Below are 24,612 nucleotides of genomic sequence, written 5' to 3'. Positions count from 1 at the left end.
CTGAGAGACTTGTTCTTTCTCTCTGGATGTTTGGGAACTGGGGGGTATGCTTTGACAAACGTATCTCACTAGGGTGGTAGAGATGTTGCTTTGTTGATAGAAATCACACATCTGGAGTGGCCAAGGAAGCCCTGGGTCACAGGAGTCCTGGGGGACCAAGGAAGCACCTGGGTCAGCCCTCACCTCCCAGGAAAGGGTACTAGCCCCTGAAGTTGAGGCTAAGTGGTCAGGAGATGGATGGAGGGTAAAGTCGCAGGTGGAATAGTGGCGCTGGGACTGTGTCATGGTTTGCTGCCCTAGGCAGAGGCTGGGTACTGTCCCATGGCTGCCCACTCCCATGTGGTGCACTTCAGCACCTGGGTCTCCTCAGTCCACCACAATGTTATTGTCCTCTTCAGAGGAAACAAATGACCTGGATGTCTGAGGAGAGAGTGTCTGAGTCACTAGACAGTTAGGGAGGGGGTGAGCAGTGTTATCCTGGCCTCAGGATTCTCTTCTTCTGAGCATGGGCTTCAATTTGACTCCAAGCACACTGTCCCTACATTTGAGGTGACAGACCCTGTGAGTCCCCTGAAGCAACCCAGGCCCTTACATGACTGTTTGGAAGATCCCATATGACCTCAACCCACAAGTTCCAGATGAGGTTCAGGGTGCAGGGTTTGTATGTGCTCCCTGACTGTGGAAATGAGCCCAAGCCCATCCCTCCAGAATTCATCTTCAGAGAGGACGCAGGAGGTGCCAGCCACAACACCTTTTGTGTGCTCAATGGAGAGCCCTCAACTTTGAAAGAGAGAGTTCCATCCTTCTGTACTGACTGCCTGGTCTCTTCTCTGTGCTGTGCCCAAAAGTATACCCCACTGTGAGTGCTCCTCAGACAAGAACTCAGATAAGAAGGCAGGAACCTTAAGATCAAAGTGTCACTGGCTCCATAACCCTGAGCTACCTGGGCTTCAGCATACATGTGTGAGGCTGTGTGGAGGGAGGGACACTGTATCCTCAAGGGAACCCCATCTAAAGCATGATGAATCTTCCAAGGCTTTGATGCAGAGAGAAAAGCTGAAGGCTGCCTTCCCTGAAGCTCTGATCCCCAGGCACCTTATCATCAGCAATGTGGTTGCTCTGCTGTACGTCAAGAGTCCTGTACTCCACATTGTCAGGACTCTTCTCAGGGCATGGGCTGCTGGTGTGACAGGGATCAGGAGCTGTTTCCCCAGGTTCTGCTATCACAAGGAGGAAAAGCAGTCAGTGAACACAGTGGTACAAGCATTGTCCATCCACCAGTCCTTCATTGTGTCTGTGCAACAGACCATGCTGCTGCTAGTATTGGTCAGAACATGGAGTGTCTGGTTCATCGAGCTGCCCTGACTTGCCCCTGGTGGCACAGCTGTGCAGCCATGAACCCAGTACTACTTCTCACCTGCTGTCTTCAAGACAAGAAAGCAGCAGGTTGTTTCTTGTCCTGGTCTTTAGGGTTTATGTGGTTGCTCTAATTTGGCTCCCTGGACACTCCCAACAGTGGCCTGGAGTGGGTGTTCAAGCCGAAGCAGCCTTGATGCCTCGCACTCTACATAGGAATCTCCTGGAGTCCCATGCAATGACACTGGTGGAACCTTTATTCTGTGACGGGGTATGGGGTAGCTGTGCCTTGTAAGCCACTATTTCAGGGAGCACCCATGCTCTACCCATTCCCTTTGTAGACTATGGACTGCCCCCTCTGCCTCCCTGCTTCCAGCAGTACCCTGAGAATGTAGTGATCCTGCCACATGCACCACAGTCAGGAGTCTTTGAGACTTCCCTGGGAAGCATGACTTCCTCACAGAGAATGAGGGTGTTCTGTGCTCAGGAAGGACTTGAAGCCAGACTATATCCCAAGGGAGGTGGGAAATCTGGGAAAAGAAAGGGAGCAAAGTCACAGGGATCTGGGAGTGGGCCCAAGGGGGCTCTCATCAAGGACAAGCAATCCCTCACTGTGTCCCAGGTACAGGCTTGTGATGCTCTGTGTCAGGGTGAAGCACATGTCCTGAGAGAAGATAGAGACCTCAGTGCAGCTTCTGTGAAATAATGATGGAATCATTTCTGCAGCATGCTCTGACCTCCAGATGGCCTGAGCTTCAATAAATGCCCAGAGGAAGACCTGATCTTGGATGCATCTGTCCCCCTTCACAAACCATTGTACCCAGCATCAGGAGGCCTATGAGACAACAGCAGCAGCAGTCATTCATGTGAAACCTTCCTGACACTCAGATCAGAAACAGCCCAGCAATCTCTCTCTCCCCACAACCCTCCAATCATAGATACTCACATGGCCCTAGGTGACTGGGAGGAAGGCTTGCCAAGGATGCTGCCACACAAATCCAGGACTGCCTGCTTTGCTGGAATAAGAGCAGAAACTAGTGGCCTGACACAGCAACAACACATAAGTGCAGACACACAGCTTGTTCATGGAGTCCTTCCTGGTGACTCTTCAGAGGGGAAAACAGGCACAGCCTCTAATTTTATTCATGTTCCCAAACATATGAAATTCCTACTTTATCTACAGTAACCACATATCTAGGATCCAAAATGAGAGACACAGTCTAGCCACAGGTTATTCTACCCAGGTTTATAATTTTATAATATACATGAAGAGGCTTCACCTGAAGTGGTCACTGGTACCACTCCCCACTGATCCTGTGCAGGTTGGGTAGTCCATTCTGGAGGGACATGGCTCCACAGGCCCTGTATCATGAGTTCCAAATGCAGGGACTGAGTACCTGTTAGCCAGACTCAAGACTCTTTCTGCTGGTGTTGCTCCTTCTGTTCCTTCACTATAGCTCTGTCACTGGGCCTTGGCCTACAATGCTGGGAATTGCAAACTTGGGTCTCAGAGCCCTTCCTCCAGGTCCATATAAGGGTGAGATCTGACTGCAGTGAACACCTACAGTATCCCAGTTCTAGCCCTGGGGCTTTCCTCCACAAACCTGGGGGCAGGAACTTTCCTCATTTCACAGATAAGAAACAAGACTGAGCTTCAGTGACTTACCCAATGACTTAACCCCAAGACCAGGATCCATCTGATAACTGATAAAGTGAACACAGCCTGGATATTGTCAAGAGATGGAGCGGGAATGAATGCACTTACCTTTCCAACCTGGCTTCAGGCTATGGTCAACAGTGGGTGGCTGGACCTTGCTTCCTCTGATAAGTTCTTTGTGTGAAAGAAGAGCTGCAGGTGAGCAGCTAGGAGGGACAAAGTGAGGACTCCCTGGGTTTCTGGTATTATGGATAATCTGTGCATTCCACCCTGCTCTCTCCATGGCCAGCAGGATGGAGGGAATTGTACTATTGAGCATGTACTCGTCTTCAAAACCAGCTTCATCCAGATGGCCCACATCACTTTCTGCTGCCTAAAGAGTGGACAATGAAGGAAACAACCATCACTGACCACAAGAAACAAGATGAAGGATGAAAACTTGTATTCAACTCAAGTTAGCAAAAATTGTGTTGGCCACACTGTGACTATGGAGTCTTGGGAGACCAGACAGGAAGGAAAAGCAGGAATGGGAAGAGAGGCAGTAAGATGGCCTCATTCAGATTTCTTGGGTTTCAACATCATATGGGGCAAGTCTGGTGTAAAATGCTCCTGGTGACTTGGTCCAACCACCCAAGAAGTCTAATGGGCAGGGAGAGCCTTGAATGCCAACTTCAATGGCTGGATGTGCCTCCAGCATCACCATGCCAGGTCAGCATCTCAGAGCTCACTATGGGAAGTATCATGTGGGCAGTCCTGGGCCGGGAAAATGGGACTAGGTTTATGGTGCATACTCAGAAGCTTTCAGTGCAGGCTACACTCTGCAGTGGAGGTGAACAGCTCAGGTGTCTGCTCAGTCCTGGTCCCATAGCCAGACGCACATGTGAGATGTTTCTCAGCTGCATTTCATAGTTTTCAGTCCACCAGTCTCATTGCTGATAGCTTGGTAGCCATCAGAGCCTTCCACACAGACCTGGGCTTTTGCATTTGAGTGCCCATCTTCTCCTACATGCTTCAGCCCTTGCTTTACCATTCTTCTTCTAGTTGAGACTCTGTGAATGAGCCTGCTGTAGGGAAGACCACCACCCATTCTTAACTGTTCTGTCCACCAGCTGAGTCAGGGAGCTTGTGACCTAGTCTACTTCAACATATTAACCTCTTCCACACTAGGGGCTCTTCATTGACCCAGGTGTCTGAGCTGATATAAGAGCCCAGGCAGTATCCTTCAAGGGAGATACCATCACTGGGATGTGCTGACAGCTCCTGAGGTGTGACTTTAAACCTGTCCAAAGTGTCTGCAGAGCAAGTTGAAACCCACTCACCTGGTGAAAGCTGTCTCCAAGACTCCTGGACTGAGTGGAGGGACCTGCACTCTCTGTGCACCTCAGGGAATGTTTGCAGGTCTCAGGGAAGTAAGCTGTAACAGAGGAAGTCAGACCCACGTGACCCAAGCTGGTCCTGCTTGGACATTCCTCATGCCATTCACAGTCACTGTGGGTCTTCCTAGTCCTCCGGAGGACACAAACCTTGATCCTCCAGCACAGAGTTTATTCTGACACATCTTCCCCAGCACAGGGGCTTGGAAAAACCCCCAAGGCACAGGCATCACCCTAGGTGGCATCAAGACTTCTACCATCTCTCTTTCACCTCACCTTTCACACTACTGTACTGTTCATCCAGCATGATCAGCACTGTGGGCAATAACAACTTGATGACTTTGCTGCCCCCACAACCACAATAAAAATGCTGGCACTAGATTATATATGTGGGATTTATCTTCCCACCTGGAGGGGAAATTTGGAGGGCAGGAGCATGTTTACAAATGTCTATGACTTAGTTTCAGGCCAGGGGGATGAGCACAGAGCCCTAAATCAGATGCCAGGACCCTGGTCTGAGTCCTCTCTGCCTCCGAGGATGCTGAGTTAGTCTCCTAACCTTGGGCATTACATGAAAAAGTGATGAAACTATGTCTTGTCCAAATTCCCTGAGCAGCCAGATGGATAAAAAAGGCTGTGCAAGTTCTGGGGTTGCGTTCCAATGAGAGAGACAGAAAATGATCCTGTATCAAGCAGAAGAGGTGACCACAGAGGTGGAGTGCACTTAGTGAAAACCAGTGACAGTGGAAGGGAGGACCTCAAGTGGAATTTCAGACTTCATCCACAAACATGCAAGAATGCCTTAGAAAGTACCCTTAAATTCTTATTATTTTAGCAGTCTGGTATTATCTATATATTTTTCTGCAATTTGGACTGAAGTAGATTTAATTTGACTTCTTTGGTTTGATTTATACCAAATAAAAAGCTAGGATTGGAGGCACATTGAAGCCTCTGGCATACTGTACTGTCATTAACCAGGAAGTTTCAAATCTCTCAGTGAGCAGGGACTTCTCCAGGAACCAGCTGGAATAGCAGAGGCCTGCATTTCATATATCTGTGACCACAGGGTGTTCAAAATCTCCCTTGGACCTGGGTGATGAAGGCCAGCAAACTGAGGGCTCTATGCTACCTCCCTCTCTCCTGGTCTTAGATGGGGTTAACACTGACCTTGGTGACAGTGGCTGCTATCAGCTGCAGAGAAGTCTGTGTGCCAGGGCATAGTGACAGAAAAAGATACTGATATACCCTTCTTCATCACCACAGGGTCTTGTGAAGGGTAACTTTGTGGAGGTGTTTCTACATGACTTGGTTTGTGGGGATGGTAGGTGGTAGCAATGTTTTTTTTTTCCCTGGAGTTGCTGCCACCACAGTGCTTTGGTTTTTATCCATAATAGATGTCTTGGGAATCTGGAAGGCTGAGAGTGATGTTTTCATATCTGCCATGAAGATGTGTGGATCATCACTACCTGTCTCAGAGCCTGTGGGGCTGCCTCTGGTGTGGCTCTTGGAGGCCATGTGCTGGGGGAAGCTGCAGTTGCAATGTCCCAACCCTGTGCTGTGCCAGTATAGCTTAGATGGGACACAGAGGCCTTGGGCTTGACCATGGAGCCTGCAAACTTTGGGAACATAACCCTGGGCAAACTTCTGAATGGCGATGTCACTCTTTACAAGGAAAAAGTTCCTTGCATCTTGAGAGAAGGTATCACTCCTGAAAGAAAAAGGGAAGGGCAATGCTGGGCAAGGAAGGAAGCTTGGGTTGTGGAAGCCCCATGGGCTACTGGGGTAGAAAAAGTTAGCTGAGACTTGGAAGCTCTGAAGTCTACCTGGGATTTGTATTTCCCAGCTGTGACCTTCTCTCAACCTGGGATAAAACTACAAACCCATTGATATAAATGTGTCAGGTATAGACTGGGATTGTGGCTCAGTTATTGAGTACTTGCCTAGTATGTATGATGCAGTGAGTTTGATCCTCAGTATCACATAAAAGTAAATAAGCAAATAATATAAAGGTATTGTGTGTGTCTATGACTAAAAAAATATTTAAAATAAAACAATTTCACACTGGACATTTCCACTGAACTACTATCTGGACACTCAACCTCTGTTTGCCTCAGTTGTCACCAATCTATGTGCCTTGGCTCAGCTGGGTCAGTCTTCCCTGAACCACAGAAGTTGTGTGCATGCCTACTAGATCACCATGGGTCAGTCTTCCATGCACCCCAGCAGATGTCTGCACAATGCTCATACTGCATGTCTGTTCACTGTGTATCTGTCATCTCTGCATGCCACCAATTTTCACCATGCCCCTCACACTCCCTGCTTGCTCAGCTGTGTTCATCTTCCTTGCACCCTAGCCAGTTCGCCTAAGTCCCTCTCACTGCCTGCTTCTCACTGTGGGTCAGTCTTTCCTGCACCCCAGCAGGTGTACACAAGACCCACACACTGCCGCTTCCTCACTCTGGATCACTCTTCCCTGTTCTCAGCAGATTGTCCTATGCCCCTCACACTGCCTCACTCTGGGTCAGTCATTCCTGCACCCAGCAGGTTTAGACAGGCCCCTCACACTGCTTGCTTCCTCTCTGTGTCAGACCCCATAGAGGACAAACATTGTATTGCAAATATTGAGAGGATGAGAGCAGCCTGGGATAGTGTCAGAGATCAGCCAGCAAACTCTGCCTCCTCTAAGTGTTCACATGAATCAGCTCATGAGCTAGGATTTGGTAAGCTAGGTGGAGATAACTGCCACAGATCTATTTTATACCATATGTTACAGCCTATTTATTGAGAGGCACACAGAGCCAGAAATACCTCTCTGTAAAATAGAAAAATCTGTAGCAAAGTTTCCTATTTGGGAACTCTATTCAGGCTAGAAAATGGATTGATCATTATTTTTTAAAAGTCAACTGGTAAAGAGGAACAAAGAGGCAGGGCTGTGTCAGACTCCAGAGTTTCTAGCACCCTCTCCTGGGCAGCACCCACTGGGTCTCTATTGATAAGGTTCACCTGGCTCCCCAGCATGGTATCTCCTGTTTTACTAGAGTTATTGTTCTGTGTGGTGTTCTGGGATATTGGAGGGTTAGGTTCTGATTTTTCATCCTTTCTGTTAGGATTTTTTAATGATTTTTATTTGGGAGAAAGAGTCAATATTCACAGTAGCAACTCTCAGGTTTGAGGTCTCAGGGGTTGATGGATTTGAGGAGATCAAATGATGCATACCAAAGGGACAGCTGTTTCTAGAGGGCCAAGGCATCTCAGGCCAACCCATGGGGACAAGTGCCTCAAGGAAGCTCCTCAAATCTCAGGAGCTCACATGGAGAAGAAGCCACCAGTGAGCTAAAAGGAAGAGAGGCAGGTGAACAGAAAAGTTCTGCTTTGTGTCAACATGAGCCCTGATGTTTGCAAATTCAATGTCCATCCCCAGGCTTCACAGGCCTCCCTAGATCTGTGCATTCCAACTGTTCCAGGCACCAGATTAATATAGGTGGGTGATTATGATGGTCAATTTTATGTTGTGTTCTTCACAGATTACTTTTCATAAAGAAGTAAAAGACATTCAAAAGGAGGAAGAAGAAGAATCAAAATAAAGTCCATTTCCCATCAGAAACAAATGGGTTCGGGAGGCTATAGAATGGCACACTTTACATGCAGAAAGAGAACTGTAGTTATGAAATTTAAAACCACTAAAGTCTCTCTCAAAATGAAGATCTCAAAGCTGGGCATGGTGGCCATACCTGTAATCCCAGTGATTCAGGTGGCTGAGACTAGAGGATTGTAAGCTCAATGCCTGACTCAGCATCTTGAGAACAAGGTGACATCTGTGCAACCATGTCGTATGAACAAGTCATTTCTGGAAATGGTGCATAAAACCTCCCCCCAGGAAAGGGCACACAGGTACTACCCTCAAGAGCCAATATAGGACAAACAGGACATACTGGGCCTCCGGGGTTTATCAAGGCTGTTAAGAGATATTTGTCCAAGAAATGGGCAGCTGCCAAGAAACCTTATCTATCAAGGACAGGGGAGGGGGCCTAGCCCTGACTCATCTACTGCATAGTTCACCCCCTCCCTCCTCCCTTCTTCCTCCAGGACCATTCAGTTTTGGTGGGACCCAATAAGATTCAAATAAATTGGCAGGACCCAACCAAAAGAGAACAAACATTTAGCTGTTCCAATGTTAACCAATAATGTACAGGTCTTTATATGTGAATGATTGGAAATTTTTTAAGTAGAGTCCTTTCTCATCCCTTGGGACCACTCCCCACTCAGTCATGGTGGTGGTCTGAGAGGCTCGTTGTGGTCCAGGCTCGAGCTTGCAATAAAACCTCTTTGTGTGATTTGCATTGCTGTGTGTGCACTTTGACTCTCTGGGGATTGGTCGATATTGAACCCCAATATTTGGGGGCTCATCTGGGATAGGATCATCCAACTCTGCCCCAGGAGAGACAAACAGCCCATGGTACTGAGGTTTCTAAGGAAATTTGCCATGGAAGGAGGAGTGGCCACCTCCATTTGGTGGGACACAAGTCCCCATTTGAGTTTGGTTGAGAATTCTCATTTGGTGGAAGGAAAGGGTTGTGAGTGACCCTGGAGGTTCCACTGTTGGAAGTCATGGAAGAAGTCCCTGATGATCAGGTGTCACACCAATGTCCCCAGTGGATGCTGTCTGGGCAGCTATTTGGTAAAGGATCCTTGGTCTGATTTTGGCAGTGTGAATGAGAAGGGCATTGTGCCTGTGAGATTGGTGTGGTTGACCAGCAGGTGAATGTTGGAGAGTCCTGTGAAAATTTGCTCTACTGTGTGTATTGCTTCCCTTGTTCTTTTTGGTCTGCTTGGACCTTTTCTCCTCATTATTATGGGACAGGCTCAGGTAACTCCTGAGACTTTCCTCCTGAGTCACTTCTCAGAGGTCCGTGCCAGAGGATAGAACTTTGGTGTGGACCACCTAAAGAAGGGTATGTTTGCTACACTCTGCTCTGCAGAGTGGCCAATCTTCACCGAGCTCCATGGATAGCGAGGTAAGTAAGCTTCTCTCTCCATGCACCCCACATATGTTTGAGGTGCATCTTTCTGTGTCTTTATTTTTGGAGGGCAAAATGGGCACCCATCAGCTACTTAAAGGCAACTAGTGCAGATGCCATTCTTCAAGACTTGGGCAAGAAGTTCCTGGCCTATGCAGTTTTGAATCACGTGCTCTGTACAGATCAGGCATGTTGGAATCTGCCAAAGCCATTCCCTACTTTTCTGTCCAGGCCTGTAGCGCAATTGTCGCCAGTACACATGTCGCTATCCTATCCCACCCAGGATGAGTGAAAGTGGAGAAAAGTTTGGAACAACTATGGGGTTCTGTGGCCCGGGCTACTCTTGGGTGGACCCCAAAGGTTCCTTCTCCAGACTCCCCCTCCCGACCACCTTAAGGGGTATCCAGGGTGATCGGTTGACAAATGGCACTGAGAGAAAGTGCCAATTACCTTTCCCTCCATATGGGCTGTACAGCACTCCCCAGCACATACACTCTTTCCTGGATGCTCCCATTCCCTTGCTGGTCAGACATTAGAAATTCAAACTGTAGGATTAAGGCCTGGGATGATTAGTATAAAAATGCCCAGGTTCCCTTTGTTTGCATAGTTCGCCTGTCACTAGTATATCTAGAGTCTCCTCATTACTGTTCCTGTGCTTAAATGTGCTCACTACGTTCTCTTTAAGGTGAAAGAGGGAGGCATTTAAAAACACCCTCCCGTGAGACCCTCCAAGCAAAGGGCATTATCATCTAACAACCAACAGATGTCTCCTCGCCCTCCAGAGACTAAGGGAGGAAGACCAAGAGGACCCTCCCAACTTATGACAGACAAAAAAATTCAGGGAGGTTTTCAGAGTATCCTAATAAATATTGAAATATTTCAAAACTTATGCCAGGTATTTGACTTCACCTGGGAAATTATGCTATTAACCATCTAGAGCACAGGCAGTTCCCAGAAACCATTCTAATTGAGATTCAAATAATGAGTAGGATGCCTAGAAAACTATATGAGGCCTTCAGGAAAACCCTGCTATTTTCATGGAGAGACTCAGGAAGGCAATAAGAAAACACACCACCCTGAATCCATAAAGGGCCACCTAATTTTAAAGTATAAATTTATCATTCAATCAGCCCCAAACATTTGGAGGAAATTAAAAAAATTGGCATGTGACCCTGATCAATCCTTAGATGATCTTCTCCAGCTTGCAACTTCCATTTTTTAATAGAGATCAAAAAGAAAGAAAAGGGAGCATAAAGACAAGAAAAAGGGCTTATTAAAGATCATTCAAAATGACAGAAACTTTTAATGCCTTGCAACCCATGCAATTCACCAATTTTAGGAGTTAAAAAGTAAACTGCCTAGTCCAAAACCTTAGAATAATGAAGCAGTAATCCCCCCATAGTTCTTACTGTTATCTGAAATTCCAGCTGCTGCTTGGTTTACTAAGTTAGATTTAAAAGACAACTTTTTCTGTATACGCTAGACTGAATAGAATTTGTTTGCCTTTCAGGAACCAGATAATGTGTCTCAACTAACCTAGAGATGGTCCTCACCTGTTCAAACAAACCTTAGCTAAGGACTTAACAAGGTTCAGAGATAAAACATCTGTAATTTTTCTCAGTATGTAAATGACATCTTTTATGTGCCTCCACCCAGGAGGAATATCAAAAGGCCATTACAGAGCTCCTAAACTTCTTACTTGATAGGAATTATAAGATCTCAAAGATAAAGCTTAATTATGCCATCAATAGATTCAATACTACTGAAAGATAGCCACCATACAACAATATTCTGCCCCAGGAATATCAAAAAGGGGCCTTACTTCAAGCTCCTGTCCTCAGCTTACCTATGGAGAAATACTTAACCTGTTTGTCACTGAGGGGAAAATAAATCCTGGATAGGCAGCCATAGGCAGCTCAATAACCAATGGCATGTATCAGTGAGGAGCTTAGCATAGTAGCTTCATTCTCAAAAGTAGTGGAAAATAAGGTCTCATAATTTTCTTTGACATTCAAGCCTGTCCGGATAGAAATGGCTAAAAGGTCCTAGGCACAAAGTTTCTACTAAAACCTGTTAGCTTCTTCCAGATATCAGTCAAGGCTTACATTCAAATGTAAATAGAGGAAGCCTGAAGTCTGAGTAGGACAAAGGTCTCAAACCCAAGGGAAAAAAAAAGTAAAGAGTCTTACCTGAACTCCAGCAAAAATAAATTTTATGGTACTTTACTAAAGTAATTAATGGCTGTATCATTTTTTTCAGAATTCTAGTATTTTTTAATTGAATTTTTTTGAGCTCATGACTTTTTGATCAGTTCTAGGTTTTTATTCAACTAGAGTTTTTGAACATCTGTTACATTGCAATAGAGATTCACCTATAAAGTTACAAGGCCTTTGATTTTGTGTTATTTGTATGTCCTGCTATCTGCTGTTTGTTATGGGACACAACTTAAGAACAGACCGATCACCACTGAGAAGTCCAAATTTGAGACTCTTTATTAAACTGGCCAGCTGACTGTCTCACACAATGCCCCAAAAAATGACTATTGAGAGAACAGCCCCCACCACACAGGGTCGTAGGGGTTCTTATACCAAAAATCACATTAATCATAAGTGTCTGTTGCTATGATTCAAAATTACACATTAACATCATGAGATCATTGACAGAGGGGGAAGTGGGTCAAAATGACCCTTACCTAGGTACAAACTAAAGAATGGTTACTAACATCCACACAATTACTGTTTACATGGTACATTGTTTAGGAGCAATAGGAATCAAAAGAGAGCAATTCTTTACTACATAGGAGTTGCCATTGTATATTATTAAACATGTCACACCAAGTAACTGATGATGGGCACAGAGGTGGGGTATTCCCATGAGAAGCTTATTTCCTACATAATATGAAGTCTCAGAGCAAAATGGAGTCGGTTTAGTCATTTCCCTTACAGCCTGGCCTATAACATTCTCATGGAGTTAGATCTGTCAGCTCATCACAATGTTATGTTTTGTCTGTATCAAAATTGAGCTCTCCTAAAACTAAAATTTTAAAAATGGATCCAGACACTTTTAACTCACATGATTTAAAAGGGTTAAGTTTAAATTGGGTAAACTAATAAAAAGTAAAATGTCTTTGAAAATAACTCACAAGTCTCTAGGTGGTCAAACTAATGAAATGCCGATGTTGATAAAATGTCTAATATCAATTGTTTCTAGAACTTTCCTTCAACGGGGAAGAGATGGCAAATACTATTCAGGACACTTGTCTTATATCTTGTTTTTTTACAAAATAAGTGAATTAGAGTTAACATGTATGGGATTACTCAAATGTGTTAGAGATATCTGATTAATTTACAGGGTTAAAATGCTAATTGTTAAATCACATGGAATACTCTTTAACTCTTTAAATTCCATGGGGTAACATACTTAAACATTATTGGTGTTTTCATAGATTGGTAAATAAAATGGATTTAAAATTGTTTTGCATCATTACCAAAAACAAGGTTACTAAGAGTTATGTCCTAACAGGTACAATTCTATATACAAAGAGTTCCAAAATTTTCAACTGTGTTTCGATTAGAGTACTATAAATAACAAAATATTTAATCTTATTAAAATGGAATAATTTATCTAAATTCAGAAATATCTTAAGGGTTGTTTCAGAATGTGAACAATAAGGGGTAAACAGATAGGAAAGAGAAAATAAAAGGTTCTAGACATGGAAATATATTTTGTGAAGAACAAAATCTTTCTGGGTAAGAAAGTGCTTGTATAATGAAACACTTGAGGTTCTAAGTAAGTGTTAAGAAAGTCTGTGTGTAAGTAAAGGGTAAGTTTCAACAAGTTTGCATGTAACTAAGTTTGTTGTGTGCATGTGAGACAGCTAAAGCTATTTAAGGTTTTATCTAAGGTGAAATACTAATGTTCTGATATAAACCAAAGTTTAATCTATTTGCTAAAATGACATGGTAAAATGACAAGGATTTCTTAGAAACACTAATTTACTCTTAACTTTGTGTCTATTAAATTTTATTGTTTAGAACAATTAGTCTTTAAAATTCGGGTTTATACAATTATGGTTAAACAACTGTTAGAGTATTGTGCTATGTTACAGTCTAAATTTTTCTTTAAAAACTAAATTTGGTAATATAAAAGTGTCAAGATAATTTTGAAATGGTCACTCTTTGTATATTAAATGTGTTCATATTTTCCAGGTATACAAGTTTTTAAAGCAGGGAATTTATCAAGCTGCTCTTCTCCAGATTAAACTTGTCTGTAATGTTAATTCTATCTTATAAAGGGTAAATTTTACTGTGGATTTATTTCTATCATTTAATGTTCTATTATAGGATCTGTTATTAATATGGTATATGTAAAATTTGTAACTTTTTACACTGAGATAAAGAATTTCAGATGTAAATTTATTTCTAAAAGTTATAACCTGATTTGTTTAAAGGTTAATATTGTGAAACATAAAAGCATTTTGCCACTTTGCCACACAAAAGAAATGTTAAAAGCTCTCTCAGCCTTTCTTTAATTCATGTTTTAGATATAATGTTAAATTGTTTTAACTAGTGTTCATATAGACTCAGGAATCAATATACATAAACTTCTTAAAATGACATTTAAGAAAGAAGCAAAGATCAACATCAGAATTATAACACTTAAGATTTGTAAAGAGCCACGCCTTACCTGAGATAAGGCTCTGCCTCCATCCTTACTGCATGTTAGAGTGACTCCAAAATAAGTCAGACTTCAGCTTATTTAAAGTTATAGTCAAGAGATTGGTTTTTGTTGTAAAATTACTGTGATCTCAAACAGGGGATATAATGTATAGCTCAGCTATAGTTTAAAATAGCTATTATACAAGCTGAATATATTTTTACTCTTGCTAATTTCATTTTGTAAAACTGTTACTTGTTAATGTTTTGCAGAAGTAGCTGCTTCAAGAACACACAACCTAGGTAACTTGTGAGAATAAACCATCAACTATAGAACAGATAGTGGTAACTTCCAGTACTAATACAGACTCCAGTTAAATAAAAGGGTAAATAACAGTAAAGTTATAGATATTGAAGTTAAAGCCCTGTACTCTTACTTTATGACTGTTGAGACTGACTTGCTGGATGGTTAAAATTTAGAGATTGAGGTTAAATACAGAGCGCAAGATAGACCAGTATTTGGATCTTTTTCCCTCAGTCAGCCTGAACCCAGGGAACAAGAGGACTTCTCTAAGGAGCATTGCAACTCTGGGTCACACAATCTCCTGATCAAGGAGATTAATGAGGCCACTAGAGGATGAAAAGTCAATCAGTGCACCTGCTGCAGAGGCGAGACATGGAAAAATGGAGTCATCCCTTGATGCTTCCAAAGGAAGCCACCTCATCAAGAAGACCCTACCTAACCAAGGGCACCAATGGAGCTAAGAAACAGCTCTTAAGTTCTCTACAAGTACCCCTTTGGGAACTCAGCTGACTCTTTAACAAGACAGGAACATGTCAGTTTGACCAGCTTGATCTTAGAAACCCAGCAAAACTGTTAAAACCAAAATACAGCCATTCTTGGGTATTTAAAAGAAATAATAGTTAAATGTAACTTAAGATGTACACTTGTGTTAGCCAACTAGAATAAAGACTGGAAGCTACAAGGTGGAAGATTCTTAAGCACATGTGCCTGATAACTATGAGGAAAAACTGCCAGAGTCAGAAATTTTTAGTCAGTTTACACAGGTAAGCTTAATTCTATTCGCTGCTAGTATGATTATCTAGCCCAAAGTAACAGAAGTATAGAGATCTCTACTAAACACAGGTTGTACCAATAAAGGGATATTTTACAAAAATCAGATGACATTAAGTAGCTTAACTACATTTTCTGGGGACATCAATGATAATAAGAGTTAAATGTTGTGTTTACATTCCTGATAACCTGGACAATGTTAAACTTCCCAAATGAAGGCCTTGTCCTCTCCAGCCTTTGTTAGGCCTTATTATGGGAACAATTTCTCAGTTCTTCCACCTCCTGGTGAGAGATTGACTTTTGTCATCTTCATGATATGCATTAGCATGTTCCAGATGATGCAACATTTACTTTGTACTAATCTCATTTCAGTACTCATGTCTTTTTGTTCTTTTCTCATAGAAGCACTCATCCCCAGATGACTTTACAATCTGCTCTTCCCCTACCAGACTTCTACCTTGGACCCCTAGATTGACCCGATTTTTAAAAGGAAACTTCAAACTGCTTGCCCCTCACTGCCCCCTTTTGAAGCAGTCAGAATGATCAGCACCCCCTTTCCTTACAGCAGTAAGGAGTTCCTAAAGCAAAAAGGGGGGAATGAAGCCAGAATTGGGGACAGGCAGTTAGTGTAGAAATAGGGGATCGGATCAAATTGAGGAAATAAAGGCCATGAAAGCCTTCTGCCTCTGAAAGTTGGAATAGATTTTGTTAAGGACCATGTAAGCAGAGTCCAACTGATGGTGCTAACGCAAGAATATGAGAGAATACTGGCCCCAGAGGATGAATATGCATGACACCCGAATGAGCATGATTCCTCATTATGAACAACTGAAGAGGGAAATGTTGAGAAGAAGGTGACATCTGTGCAGCCATGTTGTATGAACAAGCCATTTTGGGAACTGTTTCATAAATCCTCCCCCCAGGAAAGGGCACACAGGTACTACCCTCAAGAGTCAATACAGGACAAACAGTATGTACTGGGCCCCCGGGGTTTATCAAGGCTGTTAAGAGATATCTGTCCAAGAAATGGGCAGCTGCCAAGAAACCTTATCTATCAAGGACAGGGGAGGGGGCCTAGCCCTGACTCATCTACTGCATAGTTCACCCCCTCCCTCCTCCCTTCTTCCTCCAGGACCATTCAGTTTTGGTGGGACCCAATAAGATTCAAATAAATTGGCAGGACCCAACCAAAAGAGAACAAACATTTAGCTGTTCCAATGTTAACCAATAATGTACAGGTCTTTATATGTGAATGATTGGAAATTTTTTAAGTAGAGTCCTTTCTCATCCCTTGGGACCACTCCCCACTCAGTCATGGTGGTGGTCTGAGAGGCTCGTTGTGGTCCAGGCTCGAGCTTGCAATAAAACCTCTTTGTGTGATTTGCATTGCTGTGTGTGCACTTTGACTCTCTGGGGATTGGTCGATATTGAACCCCAATATTTGGGGGCTCATCTGGGATAGGATCATCCAACTCTGCCCCAGGAGAGACAAACAGCCCATGGTACTGAGGTTTCTAAGGAAATTTGCCATGGAAGGAGGAGTGGCCACCTCCATTTGGTGGGACACAAGTCCCCATTTGAGTTTGGTTGAGAATTCTCATTTGGTGGAAGGAAAGGGTTGTGAGTGACCCTGGAGGTTCCACTGTTGGAAGTCATGGAAGAAGTCCCTGATGATCAGGTGTCACACCAACGTCCCCAGTGGATGCTGTCTGGGCAGCTATTTGGTAAAGGATCCTTGGTCTGATTTTGGCAGTGTGAATGAGAAGGGCATTGTGCCTGTGAGATTGGTGTGGTTGACCAGCAGGTGAATGTTGGAGAGTCCTGTGAAAATTTGCTCTACTGTGTGTATTGCTTCCCTTGTTCTTTTTGGTCTGCTTGGACCTTTTCTCCTCATTATTATGGGACAGGCTCAGGTAACTCCTGAGACTTTCCTCCTGAGTCACTTCTCAGAGGTCTGTGCCAGAGGATAGAACTTTGGTGTGGACCACCTAAAGAAGGGTATGTTTGCTACACTCTGCTCTGCAGAGTGGCCAATCTTCACCGAGCTCCATGGATAGCGAGGTAAGTAAGCTTCTCTCTCCATGCACCCCACATATGTTTGAGGTGCATCTTTCTGTGTCTTTATTTTTGGAGGGCAAAATGGGCACCCATCAGCTACTTAAAGGCAACTAGTGCAGATGCCATTCTTCAAGACTTGGGCAAGAAGTTCCTGGCCTATGCAGTTTTGAATCACGTGCTCTGTACAGATCAGGCATGTTGGAATCTGCCAAAGCCATTCCCTACTTTTCTGTCCAGGCCTGTAGCGCAATTGTCGCCAGTACACATGTCGCTATCCTATCCCACCCAGGATGAGTGAAAGTGGAGAAAAGTTTGGAACAACTATGGGGTTCTGTGGCCCGGGCTACTCTTGGGTGGACCCCAAAGGTTCCTTCTCCAGACTCCCCCTCCCGACCACCCTAAGGGGTATCCAGGGTGATCGGTTGACAAATGGCACTGAGAGAAAGTGCCAATTACCTTTCCCTCCATATGGGCTGTACAGCACTCCCCAGCACATACACTCTTTCCTGGATGCTCCCATTCCCTTGCTGGTCAGACATTAGAAATTCAAACTGTAGGATTAAGGCCTGGGATGATTAGTATGAAAATGCCCAGGTTCCCTTTGTTTGCATAGTTCGCCTGTCACTAGTATATCTAGAGTCTCCTCATTACTGTTCCTGTGCTTAAATGTGCTCACTACGTTCTCTTTAAGGTGAAAGAGGGAGGCATTTAAAAACACCCTCCCGTGAGACCCTCCAAGCAAAGGGCATTATCATCTAACAACCAACAGATGTCTCCTCGCCCTCCAGAGACTAAGGGAGGAAGACCAAGAGGACCCTCCCAACTTATGACAGACAAAAAAATTCAGGGAGGTTTTCAGAGTATCCTAATAAATATTGAAATATTTCAAAACTTATGCCAGGTATTTGACTTCACCTGGGAAATTATGCTATTAACCATCTAGAGCACAGGCAGTTCCCAGAAACCATTCTAATTGAGATTCAAATAATGAGTAGGATGCCTAGAAAACTATATGAGGCCTTCAGGAAAACCCTGCTATTTTCATGGAGAGACTCAGGAAGGCAATAAGAAAACACACCACCCTGAATCCATAAAGGGCCACCTAATTTTAAAGTATAAATTTATCATTCAATCAGCCCCAAACATTTGGAGGAAATTAAAAAAATTGGCATGTGACCCTGATCAATCCTTAGATGATCTTCTCCAGCTTGCAACTTCCATTTTTTAATAGAGATCAAAAAGAAAGAAAAGGGAGCATAAAGACAAGAAAAAGGGCTTATTAAAGATCATTCAAAATGACAGAAACTTTTAATGCCTTGCAACCCATGCAATTCACCAATTTTAGGAGTTAAAAAGTAAACTGCCTAGTCCAAAACCTTAGAATAATGAAGCAGTAATCCCCCCATAGTTCTTACTGTTATCTGAAATTCCAGCTGCTGCTTGGTTTACTAAGTTAGATTTAAAAGACAACTTTTTCTGTATATGCTAGACTGAATAGAATTTGTTTGCCTTTCAGGAACCAGATAATGTGTCTCAACTAACCTAGAGATGGTCCTCACCTGTTCAAACAAACCTTAGCTAAGGACTTAACAAGGTTCAGAGATAAAGCATCTGTAATTTTTCTCAGTATGTAAATGACATCTTTTATGTGCCTCCACCCAGGAGGAATATCAAAAGGCCATTACAGAGCTCCTAAACTTCTTACTTGATAGGAATTATAAGATCTCAAAGATAAAGCTTAATTATGCCATCAATAGATTCAATACTACTGAAAGATAGCCACCATACAACAATATTCTGCCCCAGGAATATCAAAAAGGGGCCTTACTTCAAGCTCCTGTCCTCAGCTTACCTATGGAGAAATACTTAACCTGTTTGTCACTGAGGGGAAAATAAATCCTGGATAGGCAGCCATAGGCAGCTCAATAACCAATGGCATGTATCAGTGAGGAGCTTAGCATAGTAGCTTCATTCTCAAAAGTAGTGGAAAATAAGGTCTCATAATTTTCTTTGACATTCAAGCCTGTCCGGATAGAAATGGCTAAAAGGTCCTAGGCACAAAGTTTCTACTAAAACCTGTTAGCTTCTTCCAGATATCAGTCAAGGCTTACATTCAAATGTAAATAGAGGAAGCCTGAAGTCTGAGTAGGACAAAGGTCTCAAACCCAAGGGAAAAAAAAAGTAAAGAGTCTTACCTGAACTCCAGCAAAAATAAATTTTATGGTACTTTACTAAAGTAATTAATGGCTGTATCATTTTTTTCAGAATTCTAGTATTTTTTAATTGAATTTTTTTGAGCTCATGACTTTTTGATCAGTTCTAGGTTTTTATTCAACTAGAGTTTTTGAACATCTGTTACATTGCAATGGAGATTCACCTATAAAGTTACAAGGCCTTTGATTTTGTGTTATTTGTATGTCCTGCTATCTGATGTTTGTTATGGGACACAACTTAAGAACAGACCGATCACCACTGAGAAGTCCAAATTTGAGACTCTTTATTAAACTGGCCAGCTGACTGTCTCACACAATGCCCCAAAAAATGACTATTGAGAGAACAGCCCCCACCACACAGGGTTCGTAGGGGTTCTTATACCAAAAATCACATTAATCATAAGTGTCTGTTGCTATGATTCAAAATTACACATTAACATCATGAGATCATTGACAGAGGGGGAAGTGGGTCAAAATGACCCTTACCTAGGTACAAACTAAAGAATGGTTACTAACATCCACACAATTACTGTTTACATGGTACATTGTTTAGGAGCAATAGGAATCAAAAGAGAGCAATTCTTTACTACATAGGAGTTGCCATTGTATATTATTAAACATGTCACACCAAGTAACTGATGATGGGCACAGAGGTGGGGTATTCCCATGAGAAACTTATTTCCTACATAATATGAAGTCTCAGAGCAAAATGGAGTCGGTTTAGTCATTTCCCTTACAGCCTGGCCTATAACATTCTCATGGAGTTAGATCTGTCAGCTCATCACAATGTTATGTTTTGTCTGTATCAAAATTGAGCTCTCCTAAAACTAAAATTTTAAAAATGGATCCAGACACTTTTAACTCACATGATTTAAAAGGGTTAAGTTTAAATTGGGTAAACTAATAAAAAGTAAAATGTCTTTGAAAATAACTCACAAGTCTCTAGGTGGTCAAACTAATGAAATGCCGATGTTGATAAAATGTCTAATATCAATTGTTTCTAGAACTTTCCTTCAACGGGGAAGAGATGGCAAATACTATTCAGGACACTTGTCTTATATCTTGTTTTTTTACAAAATAAGTGAATTAGAGTTAACATGTATGGGATTACTCAAATGTGTTAGAGATATCTGATTAATTTACAGAGTTAAAATGCTAATTGTTAAATCACATGGAATACTCTTTAACTCTTTAAATTCCATGGGGTAACATACTTAAACATTATTGGTGTTTTCATAGATTGGTAAATAAAATGGATTTAAAATTGTTTTGCATCATTACCAAAAACAAGGTTACTAAGAGTTATGTCCTAACAGGTACAATTCTATATACAAAAAGTTCCAAAATTTTCAACTGTGTTTCGATTAGAGTACTATAAATAACAAAATATTTAATCTTATTAAAATGGAATAATTTATCTAAATTCAGAAATATCTTAAGGGTTGTTTCAGAATGTGAACAATAAGGGGTAAACAGATAGGAAAGAGAAAATAAAAGGTTCTAGACATGGAAATATATTTTGTGAAGAACAAAATCTTTCTGGGTAAGAAAGTGCTTGTATAATGAAACACTTGAGGTTCTAAGTAAGTGTTAAGAAAGTCTGTGTGTAAGTAAAGGGTAAGTTTCAACAAGTTTGCATGTAACTAAGTTTGTTGTGTGCATGTGAGACAGCTAAAGCTATTTAAGGTTTTATCTAAGGTGAAATACTAATGTTCTGATATAAACCAAAGTTTAATCTATTTGCTAAAATGACATGGTAAAATGACAAGGATTTCTTAGAAACACTAATTTACTCTTAACTTTGTGTCTATTAAATTTTATTGTTTAGAACAATTAGTCTTTAAAATTCGGGTTTATACAATTATGGTTAAACAACTGTTAGAGTATTGTGCTATGTTACAGTCTAAATTTTTCTTTAAAAACTAAATTTGGTAATATAAAAGTGTCAAGATAATTTTGAAATGGTCACTCTTTGTATATTAAATGTGTTCATATTTTCCAGGTATACAAGTTTTTAAAGCAGGGAATTTATCAAGCTGCTCTTCTCCAGATTAAACTTGTCTGTAATGTTAATTCTATCTTATAAAGGGTAAATTTTACTGTGGATTTATTTCTATCATTTAATGTTCTATTATAGGATCTGTTATTAATATGGTATATGTAAAATTTGTAACTTTTTACACTGAGATAAAGAATTTCAGATGTAAATTTATTTCTAAAAGTTATAACCTGATTTGTTTAAAGGTTAATATTGTGAAACATAAAAGCATTTTGCCACTTTGCCACACAAAAGAAATGTTAAAAGCTCTCTCAGCCTTTCTTTAATTCATGTTTTAGATATAATGTTAAATTGTTTTAACTAGTGTTCATATAGACTCAGGAATCAATATACATAAACTTCTTAAAATGACATTTAAGAAAGAAGCAAAGATCAACATCAGAATTATAACACTTAAGATTTGTAAAGAGCCACGCCTTACCTGAGATAAGGCTCTGCCTCCATCCTTACTGCATGTTAGAGTGACTCCAAAATAAGTCAGACTTCAGCTTATTTAAAGTTATAGTCAAGAGATTGGTTTTTGTTGTAAAATTACTGTGATCTCAAACAGGGGATATAATGTATAGCTCAGCCATAGTTTAAAATAGCTATTATACAAGCTGAATATATTTTTACTCTTGCTAATTTCATTTTGTAAAACTGTTACCTGTTAATGTTTTGCAGAAGTAGCTGCTTCAAGAACACACAACCTAGGTAACTTGTGAGAATAAACCATCAACTATAGAACAGATAGTGGTAACTTCCAGTACTAATACAGACTCCAGTTAAATAAAAGGGTAAATAACAGTAAAGTTATAGATATTGAAGTTAAAGCCCTGTACTCTTACTTTATGACTGTTGAGACTGACTTGCTGGATGGTTAAAATTTAGAGATTGAGGTTAAATACAGAGCGCAAGATAGACCAGTATTTGGATCTTTTTCCCTCAGTCAGCCTGAACCCAGGGAACAAGAGGACTTCTCTAAGGAGCATTGCAACTCTGGGTCACACAATCTCCTGATCAAGGAGATTAATGAGGCCACTAGAGGATGAAAAGTCAATCAGTGCACCTGCTGCAGAGGTGAGACATGGAAAAATGGAGTCATCCCTTGATGCTTCCAAAGGAAGCCACCTCATCAAGAAGACCCTACCTAACCAAGGGCACCAATGGAGCTAAGAAGCAGCTCTTAAGTTCTCTACAAGTACCCCTTTGGGAACTCAGTTGACTCTTTAACAAGACAGGAACATGTCAGTTTGACCAGCTTGATCTTAGAAACCCAGCAAAACTGTTAAAACCAAAATACAGCCATTCTTGGGTATTTAAAAGAAATAATAGTTAAATGTAACTTAAGATGTACACTTGTGTTAGCCAACTAGAATAAAGACTGGAAGCTACAAGGTGGAAGATTCTTAAGCACATGTGCCTGATAACTATGAGGAAAAACTGCCAGAGTCAGAAATTTTTAGTCAGTTTACACAGGTAAGCTTAATTCTATTCGCTGCTAGTATGATTATCTAGCCCAAAGTAACAGAAGTATAGAGATCTCTACTAAACACAGGTTGTACCAATAAAGGGATATTTTACAAAAATCAGATGACATTAAGTAGCTTAACTACATTTTCTGGGGACATCAATGATAATAAGAGTTAAATGTTGTGTTTACATTCCTGATAACCTGGACAATGTTAAACTTCCCAAATGAAGGCCTTGTCCTCTCCAGCCTTTGTTAGGCCTTATTATGGGAACAATTTCTCAGTTCTTCCACCTCCTGGTGAGAGATTGACTTTTGTCATCTTCATGATATGCATTAGCATGTTCCAGATGATGCAACATTTACTTTGTACTAATCTCATTTCAGTACTCATGTCTTTTTGTTCTTTTCTCATAGAAGCACTCATCCCCAGATGACTTTACAATCTGCTCTTCCCCTACCAGACTTCTACCTTGCCCCTAGATTGACCCGATTTTTAAAAGGAAACTCAAACTGCTTGCCCCTCACTGCCCCCTTTTGAAGCAGTCAGAATGATCAGCACCCCCTTTCCTTACAGCAGTAAGGAGTTCCTAAAGCAAAAAGGGGGGAATGAAGCCAGAATTGGGGACAGGCAGTTAGTGTAGAAATAGGGGATCGGATCAAATTGAGGAAATAAAGGCCATGAAAGCCTTCTGCCTCTGGAAGTTGGAATAGATTTTGTTAAGGACCATGTAAGCAGAGTCCAACTGATGGTGCTAACGCAAGAATATGAGAGAATACTGGCCCCAGAGGATGAATATGCATGACACCCGAATGAGCATGATTCCTCATTATGAACAACTGAAGAGGGAAATGTTGAGAAGAAGGTGACATCTGTGCAGCCATGTTGTATGAACAAGCCATTTTGGGAACTGTTTCATAAATCCTCCCCCCAGGAAAGGGCACACAGGTACTACCCTCAAGAGTCAATACAGGACAAACAGTATGTACTGGGCCCCCGGGGTTTATCAAGGCTGTTAAGAGATATCTGTCCAAGAAATGGGCAGCTGCCAAGAAACCTTATCTATCAAGGACAGGAGAGGGGGCCTAGCCCTGACTAATCTCTGCATAGTTCACCCCCTCCCTCCTCCCTTCTTCCTCCAGGACCATTCAGTTTTGGTGGGACCCAGTGAGATTCAAATAAATTGGCAGGACCCAACCATTAGAGAACAAATATTTAGTTGTTCCAATGTTAACCAATAATGTACAGGTCTTTGTATGTGAATGATTGGAAATTTTTTAAGTAGTGTTCTTTCTCATCCCTTGGGGCCACTCCCCACTCAGTCATGGTGGTGGTCTGAGAGGTTGGTTGCGGTCCAGGCTCAAGCTTCCAAAAAATCCTTGCTGTGTGATTTGCATTGCCGTTTGTGCACTTTGACTCTCTGGGGATAGGTTGTTATTGAACCCCAATAAGCAACATAGTGAGACAGTCTCAAATTTTGAAAAAGAATTATTGTCCTAAGTGCTTACATGATTACAAGACTGGTATAAATCTACATCATCAGTAGAATGAGAATTTTTTCTCCACATATGTATAATATATTAAAATACATTCTACTCTCATAAGTACAAATAAAAGTCACTGAAAAAAGGATTTGGGGTATAACTTAGATTAAGGACACTTGTGATCAATCCCCAGGAGTAAAGCAATGAAGGTGA

The 24,612-nt window shown here is 41.7% G+C and overlaps 2 pseudogenes; one reads left to right on the top strand and one right to left on the bottom strand.

Moving 5' to 3' along the window:
* Positions 1-5,605, bottom strand: part of LOC124973149 (ankyrin repeat, SAM and basic leucine zipper domain-containing protein 1-like) — a 100,245-nt pseudogene extending 94,640 nt beyond the window's left edge.
* Positions 5,606-5,988: 383 nt separating this feature from the next.
* Positions 5,989-24,612, top strand: part of LOC124973147 (26S proteasome non-ATPase regulatory subunit 4-like) — a 74,607-nt pseudogene continuing 55,983 nt past the window's right edge.

This window comes from Sciurus carolinensis (genome assembly GCF_902686445.1).
Source record: "Sciurus carolinensis chromosome 14 unlocalized genomic scaffold, mSciCar1.2 SUPER_6_x, whole genome shotgun sequence".
Taxonomy (NCBI): domain Eukaryota; kingdom Metazoa; phylum Chordata; class Mammalia; order Rodentia; family Sciuridae; genus Sciurus; species Sciurus carolinensis.
This window is presented reverse-complemented; position numbering and strand designations above follow the sequence as displayed.